This window comes from Cricetulus griseus, chromosome 10, assembly GCF_003668045.3.
Source record: "Cricetulus griseus strain 17A/GY chromosome 10, alternate assembly CriGri-PICRH-1.0, whole genome shotgun sequence".
In the NCBI taxonomy this organism is placed as follows: domain Eukaryota; kingdom Metazoa; phylum Chordata; class Mammalia; order Rodentia; family Cricetidae; genus Cricetulus; species Cricetulus griseus.
The window spans coordinates 14,465,941-14,474,507 of NC_048603.1; the positions used below are offsets into that span (position 1 = coordinate 14,465,941).

At 45.7% G+C, this 8,567-nt stretch overlaps 1 long non-coding RNA gene across 1 annotated transcript; it reads right to left on the reverse strand.

Moving 5' to 3' along the window:
• Window positions 1-969: 969 nt before the first annotated feature.
• Window positions 970-3,747, reverse strand: LOC113837426. The gene is made up of 3 exons (XR_003488000.2): window positions 2,938-3,747; window positions 1,486-1,624; window positions 970-1,312 (listed from the first exon to the last, which is right to left on the reverse strand). It is a non-coding gene; the product is annotated as an uncharacterized LOC113837426 (long non-coding RNA).
• Window positions 3,748-8,567: the final 4,820 nt, after the last annotated feature.

Here is an 8,567-nt window from a genome sequence, read left to right on the forward strand (position 1 = left end):
CTCAGAGGTAGAATTTTTCCAGTGTAGGAATTGTTCAAACTCCAATCCCTAAACTTGGACAAACTCACAGACTGACAAGATTTCGTGCTCAGGGATTGGTTGGTTTTCCTGCTCAGGGATTGTTTATTTGTACTGAGTTGGCCAGGGATGGAGTGTGTTTCTTTCACTGGCCCTTTTTAACCTCTTGTCTCCGGTCTCAGGGTCAGGGTGTGTTTCTTTGGCTGTCCCTTTTACCCTATAGAAGGCAGGTGGGAACCCAGTCTTCTTTGTTGATGAAAGTTGTGAAAATTACTTTCGGGTTAAAAGGAAGTTAAAATCAAAAGCAAAAACCATCCTTGTGGCTGCTGGGGAGCGGAGGACGTTTTCTTCTGTGGTGTAGCCACTAAGGTGCCTGTACTCCTGTAAATAAACTCTTGCCTGTGCTTCTGCAAGCAACGCTAAGGAAACTCATCGGTTCACAAAAACATGAAAACAGAGGATGAGTTGGAAAGAGGGAGGGGATCAACAGGAGTGGGAGCTGGCCAGAAGGTGATGGGAGACCAATATGATCAAAATACACAATACACAAGTATGGACATGTCATAGTAAAATCCATTGTTATATTAATGAATGTGTAACAATACAAACTTAAGCCAAATTATCTTTTAGCATCAGTTTATTGTTTTCATAAGGGAAATTTGCAAACCAGAATTAAATGACTCCTCCAAGCCCCTATACACAGTGATCATACAATAACTGAACTTGCATCTAGCTCGCTCTGTGTACCTGACAGTGTGGGATGAGCTAAATGACCCCACAAGAGTGACTATTGAGGGACACAGGGACAGTTTTGTGAATAAAGGCACTTGCTGCTAAGCCTGATGACTTGAGTTCCGTCCCCAAAAGCCACACGGTGAAAGGAGAGAATTGAGTCCCCCAAGTTGTTCTCTGACCTCCACGTGTTCTTGCTGTGGTATTTGTACACACACACACACACACACACACACACACACACACGAACAAATAAATAAATGCAATTTAACATTGTAAAAGGGGGCACTTGTCTCCACTCCTTTCTTCTATGGCTGCTATTCAGTCACACGGACCAAGCAGTCCTGTCTCTTCAAGTCAGTCCCTACAAACTGCAGCCAGCTCTCTACCTAGGATGGCGGTTAATATCAGTTCACAGAGATGGGGTTCTCTGAACAAGGCTCTGGTGGAATGAAATGAAGGATGTGTCACAGTAAAAACCACTGTAGTCAGTCTCTCTGGTAGACGCAGGAAGGAATAGCTCTCAGCCTATTGCTGCCGTCATCGTCACCGGTGCCATCACCTTTTGATGGTGTAAATTATGTATTTCAAACATGGGGATATGTGTTCGCATCCCATGCCCTTCCAACAATGTGTGTGGTACCCAACCACTGAGATGTGACAGCTGTTTTCCCTCCCCTTGGATCTAGGCTGGGCTAAAGCCCTAGTCACTGTGTGTAGTGAGAGTGTAGGTACCTGTGGCGCTGACCCCGCCCATTCGGATGTGGTCACAGGTAAGCGGGTGGGATTTTGGTCTAAGAGGACAGGCTTGCTCTCTCTGGGTTCTGGTCAGGTCTTGGACGGCAACTGAGATTGGATGCTCAGAGTGCTGACCCTGGGTCATCGGTTTCTCATGTAAGTGATTTCTCCCCATTAAAATTAACCCACATCATCCCAATCCCGAGTATTGTGATTTGTACTGCCACAACTGTGAAGCAGAAACAAGTCATTCATCTCTACACTATCCTGACCAACTTCCAGAATCCATGCATTTCATAAATGTTTGTTTTAAGTCACTAGGTGTGGAGGTCTCACTCAGCCACAATCACTGGACCGTGTGCAGGCACGTGGGGCACAGAAGTGCCATCCATCTGAAGAAAGGAAGTGTCTAAACCTAGAGCATCGATTGTGACTTTGCAAACATCTGTCAGTGGTCCAGTGTGATGGGAGAATGTCCTTCTGTATGCTGTGAATATATGTTTCTCTTATTGGTTTAATAAAATGCTGATTGGCCAGTAGCCAGGCAGGAAGGATGGGTGGGGCTACCAGACTAGGAGAATGCTGGGAAGAGAAGGCAGGGAGGAGCTGCCAGAGAGATGCCATGTAGCTACTGGAAAAGTAGGTTGTCCACGCATTCTCTGGTAAGATAAGGCCATGTGGAAATACATACATTAATAGTTATGGGTTAATAATTAAGAGGGAGCTATCCAGCAAGAAGCCTAAGCCTTTGGCCAAACAGTTTATAATTAATATAAGCCTCTGTGTGTTTATTTGGGACTGAAGTGTGGCAGGACTAGGGGGAAAAGAAACTCCGTCTACATCGGTGCTTGACTCTGAGCTCTGCAGTCTAAGAAACACTGCCCAAAGTCACCTTCCCATTCTCTGGACTAGTTTATTGTATCTTCCCCTCTTCAAGCCATGCCCTAGGTACATGATAAGTGAAGGTATCAAACTGTTAGTATAAAATCCATCCTTTATCTCTCTTCTCTTGTATCGTCTCAGTGGGAGGATGGTAAAGGTTTTTTTGTTTGTTTGTTTTGTTTTTTAATTTAAATCAAATCTGTAGTGGCCTTTTGTATGACTCAGTACATGAGGTGTAAAGTTCAATACATGTATGTATTGTTACATACATGTACCCAACAGTGTGTGCTGGCTAAAAGTAGTATGTGTTCAGGAGTAAAATAAAAAGTAAGAAAAAAAAACCAAAAACTCCAAAGCATGCAAGAAATAGAAGTCCTCCCATGCTCTCTTCTCACACCCAGGCCTAAGTAGATTGACACCCAGGGGGACAGTGCACCACCCTGCACACACCCCCATACAAGACAGCTTGGTTTCAAATCTTCATTTTGACTTCAGAGTTTTTTTGTGAAAGTTCACAAATAGCCATTTAAATTATCTAACACATAGAGGACAACAATGAGTTCTCACCACCACCATCACCAATGTCACCAACGTCACCACTGCTGCTGCCATCATCAGCAATGACCTCTGTAGCCTTGATGGAGTTAAGAAATTGGCAATGGCAGAAGAAGCCTAAAGTTAGAGAGAGGTTTCTCAGATCAAAGTTGAGGAATATCCAGGCCTGTAGCATTACGGCTGTGACAGCTCATAGTGGAGCTTGGCTCAGGCCACTCCTGCCTATCTATTAGGAGTGCCCTGGCCCTATACATTTAGGGGTGCCCTGACTAGGCAGGGTGGTGGAGTTCAGTGTTGCCAACCACATTTTTGAGAATAAGAGAATCAAAAATAATTAAACTCTTTTATACAATATTAAAATCAGCAACAGCCCAGCCTTTCGCCTTTCATAGCATTTTATGAGGCTGTGTCTAAGCATGTGTCTAGTTTCTCATATTTCTCTACGTGGCCCACAGTGGTTAGCCGTGCAGATGCTCACTGAGTGACTGTGCTGTAGTCGGCCTCCACCCACAGGGTAGCATCAACAGAGGGTACAGTGCTCTGTCTGGGCTCATATGACAACTCTGCCTCTTCCAACATCATTAGGTATGGTTAATAACTCAAATTTTCATTTTGTATCAGTCTGGATGCTTCTATATCTGTCAGATTTCAATAGAAAAGGCTGACTGAAAATAACTTGGCTGGTAAGGAAAACTGACTTCCTTACCTAAACAGAAGCAGGAAGGAGTTGTTACGATAAATCTTTCCGCCATAAGCTGCCGAGCCCCACCACCACGGGTACACTTTATGCCAGCCGCCCACCAGAGTTAGGGCCCAAATCAATACACAGAGAGACTTGTATTAGGTACAATGTTGCTTGGCCAATGACTAGGATTTCTCATCTGCTAGCTCAGTCTTAATTATCATAAATCTATATATGTTATAAGACTTATCTTTAGAGGATGCCTTTCGCTGGCACCCTCTCTTGCCGGTGGCTCACATGGCGCCACTGGAGGAGGAAGGGGGAAAAAGAGAGCACTTCCTGTTTCCTCGCTTAGATATGAGTCTCCTTGCTATGTCACTTCCTGCCTGGATCACCACTTCTCTACTACATTTCCCAGAGTCCTCTTTGACTCCTAGTCCTGTCTAACTTGCTGCCATTGGCCAAACAGAACTTTATTAAACAATCAATAAGATAAACATACACAGAAGTACTTCCCCCATCAGGACTGTCAGCTAGGGATTTACTATGGATCCAACAGCTTTCCCAGGAAAACAAAAACAAAAACTTTCCCTCAAGACTTTACCTTATTTCTCTTCGGTCCAAGTAGGGCCATGTGGCCAGATCAAACCCAAGTGCTGACAACAAGAGGGGAGTTACCAGGATCAACTTAGTGTTCACTTGGAGATTAATCCAAGTGGGTGGACCTGGGAGAATAGAGAGGAGAAATTACTGCTGTGACTAATTCATTTCCCTTTTTTATTCCCAGTGGATTCTTCAACTGACACATCCAACCGGACATCACATTTGATAGAATTGAGTGAGTGGGTTGAAACAAAGGAAGAGAGAGAGAGACACATTACGGCCTGTTGACATGTTCTGTGGGCTTTAGGAACAGTGTTTGTTTAGTTTTCAGTTAGTTGCTGTACTAATCTGCTTTCTGTCACTGGAACAGGCTCAGCACTGTATAAGAAGGTGAGTCTAGTTCAGTCTTATGCAGGTTCCCCATTTGTCAGACCTGAGTCACTGATCTCTCACTAGCTGGGGTCAGCTGATCCTGTGGGTTTCCCCACCATGGTCTTGGCTCCTTTGTTCATATTATCACTCCTGCCTCACTTTGACTGTACTCCAGGAGCTTGGCCCAATGGTTAGTTGTGGATTTCTGCTAGACTTCCTAGGGGTGGTGGCCTTACCCTCGCTGAGGAGCAGATGGGAGGTGGGGGGAGCAGGAGGAGACAAGGGAGGGGAAGTGGGATTGGAATGTAAAAAATAAATTAATTTTAAAAAAGAAATACAAAAGGTATGTTTACTTCACAGACACATATCACAGCACGGCAGAGAACAGAGGGAGACACCCCCCCCCCCCCGTGTTCCATAACAACCACCTGGGGCATTAAGACAAGCCCCACGTGACCTCCTCTTAAAGTTCTGCCTCTCATATCACCGTATCAGGGGCTGACACAGACATGGCAGTTGTCAGCCTTAAAAAACTGAAGATGAGGAGTTGGAGAGATGGCTCAGCAGTTAGGAGGACTGTCTGCTCTTCCAGAGGATCTGAGCTCTATTCCCAGCACCCACATGGTAGCTCACAAACATCCTTAACTCCAGTTCAAGGGATCTGACACCCTCTTCTAGCCTGCTCTGGAGCCAAGCACCTGTGTGGTACACAGATATACATGCAGGCAAAACACCTATCTGTGCACCTAGAAATGTTTTTTGTTTTTTTGTTTGTTTGTTTGTTTTTTGTTTGTTTGTTTTCATTTTCTCCAAACAGGGTTTCTATGTGTAACAGTCTGGCTGTTCTGGAATTTGAGGCCCAGGTTGGCCACAAATGCACAGAGATCCGTCTGCTTCTGCCTCCCCAGTGTTGAGATGAAAAGCCTGTGCTACCATGCCTGGTGAAAATTTTGTTTTTAAATTAAGGATAAATTGAATCTGAGTGTGGTGGTGCATGCCTGTAATCACAGTACTGAGGCTAAGGCAAGAGGATTGGTCCATGTTTGAGACCAGCCTGGTTTATATACTGAGATCTTGTTTAAAAGAAAAAAATCAATATTTAAAACTATTTCATATTTTTTAAATCTGTATTTCTGGGGTCTGGGGTTGTAGCTCAATTGGTGCAGTGTTTGTTTAGCATGCCTGCTGTGCCTGTAATCCTGGCACCTGGAAGTGAAAACAAGAGGGACAGAAGTTCAATGTCACTGTCAGCTACACCATGAGTTCAAGCCCATTCTGGGCTATGTGAGGCTTGAGACCTTGTCAACATATAATATAATATAATATAATATAATATAATATAATATAATATAATGCCACAGTCCTCTTGCAGCCTGGGTTCAGGTCCTGAGACAGGGAAAGGGTGTTGGTGTGAAGAAATGAAGGGTCAGACCACCGGATGAGATTCACACAAGTGACCCACCCTGAACAGCTGGAGCAGTCTTTATTTACACTTCAAAAACAAGCATGTTTTCCCCATCCTCTAGTGTTAACTTAAAACAAAAACAAATACATGAAATATGTTTTCCCCCCAACTTTTACATCAACGCAACTTTTAAACCAAAACTAACACTCAGTATTTGGTAGCTAAACATGGAGTCAGGCACAGCCTGCCCTTACAAAGCTAAAAGGTGATGGGCATAGGCACATATTCTCAAGAACAACAATACCATTCAATTAACAAAGCATTTTACAGAAATATGGGTTATTCACCATAAACTGCTTGCATACAGTTAGCTTGTCCTATGAAAGGTTCTTGCATGCCTGGAGCTCCCAAAGAATTTCAGGGGAAAATATTGGAGAAAAGAATCTGGTCTCTGGGAATGTGACTGACAATCATCAATATTATAAGAGAGAAGAGAACGTGCAGGCCGCATTGTCCCAGCAGGATTCTACCCTGTCCTGGGGTCCACTGACCTCTGCCAAGCGAGAGACCATCTCCATGCGTCTTGCCTTGTGGAGACTGGTTGGACAAGTGTTCATATGCTGATCCAAAACTAAGCCATACAGCTCGCAACATCATGTCATGTCATGCCTGTCATGTCCACTGGCAGGGGAAAGTGACCACCTTCTCTGAGCCATACCCTGTGTTGTTCATCTCTCTACAAGACCCTCCCACCCACTGTCTTCATGTTACCTGCCAACCTTCAGTGTGGCCTGAGTCAGAGAGCTTCCAGGTTGTGGGACAGAACCTAACCTGTTCATCAGGGGAACATGGGTGTTCTCATGAAAGACCCCCCGAAGAGGTACTTTCATAGAGGGAGACCCGCACCCAGGAATCAGCGAGACCACGAACTTGGATGCAAAACCGCAAGAGGCTTTATTGGAGATACGGGTACCCGGGAGACTTAGCTTCTGTGAGGCCGAGTGTGCCGAGCCAAGGGAAAGGGGTCCTTATATAGGGAAAAAGGCGCAAGCTAGGAGCAGGGATTCTATTGGATAATTCTAATGAGGCATTGTACAGAGCTATTCCCATTGGTCAATGTAAATGAGGCGCTATACAGGGTTATTCAAATGAGGCGCAGTACAGAGTTATTCAAATGAGGTGAAACACAGAGTCTTTCAAATGAGGCGAAATACAGAATCATTTCTATTGGATGGTTCAAATGAGACACAGAGCCATTCCAGATCAGCATATTCTCAAGGTCTGGTGTCTGGTACAACAGACTCAATTCCCCCCCCTCCGCGTCCAGATGGCTGACCTTGGGACGGAGTGTTTCTCATTGGGCGGGGGCTCAGGGGCAGGGCTCCAGGCCGGCTCACTTGGTGTTCGTTCTCGTGCCGGCCCACCTGGTGCTCGCCCTCGTGCCGGCCCACCTGGTGCTCGTTCTCGGGCCGGGCGTGCGGCGGGTGGCGGGGGGAAGTGGAAGCCGCCGGGGGTGGGGATCGGGGAAGCCGCCGACAGGAGGAAGAGGAGACAAACTTGAGAAAGAAAGGGCTAAGGGGCAGGGGTCTTTCACTCACCCTCACAAAGCCAGACACTCCCTCAGCCTCTCCCTCCCTACAGACCTCAGCAGAGTTCCTCAGTACTGCTTTGATTATGGTTTCTACACAGTGCATGGCACCGGGCCACAGGGAGTGAGCTTTCTGTGACAGGAGATGGAACAGTGAGCTTCCACAGTTGCTTCCGCTTTGGCTGGACCTAGTGCACAGTGCAGATGGAGGGTCTGCCCCATGGTGGTGGACTCAAGGGAACAGGAAACATGTTGGGGTGGACGGAGACTAGATTTGGAAAAAAAAAAAGTATTACTCAGAGAACAATGTTACAATCTGTTGCTACTTTGAACTCTCGACTTTTTTTTTTTTCTTTTTTAACTCAACTCTTAAAGAAGGCTTTCTGCTTTCTCTCTCTCGGCAGCCATATGTCTTCTGATCCAAAAATGTTCACAGGCTCCTGCAAAGGACTAAGAAATATAGAGGAGAGGTTTTTCAGTTGCATTACTTTAAATGTGGGAATTGCTCTTTGGAATCAGGCAAGCAGTTGTCCACACAGACAGGATTTACCTGGATTCCCATGTATCTGCACACACACACACACACACACACACACACACACACACACACACACACACACACACAGAGCTGGCTCTTAGAAAAGATTAGGTTAAGCGGTCAAGCCCTGGAATTATGTGACCCAGCTGGATCTAGCTCGTGTAACCCAGCGTAGCATGCCTGAAAAGGAGACACCATCTTCCTAGAAGTGGGGGAGGCTTGCAACACTTTAGTGCAAAGTGACATCACCTGCTTTCTGGACAGTGACAGGGGAGACAGAGGCAGAGGTTTGGAACAACTGGCAGACTTGCTTCTGGATGCTATAGCCCGCCCAACAGCTCATGCTGCATTTCCATCCAACAGCGGCCTCTAACATCTCCCCCACAGGCTACAGTGGAGAGCAGAAAACCAATTTAGGAATAGTCCATGACCCCATTTTCTACTTTGCCGGGCT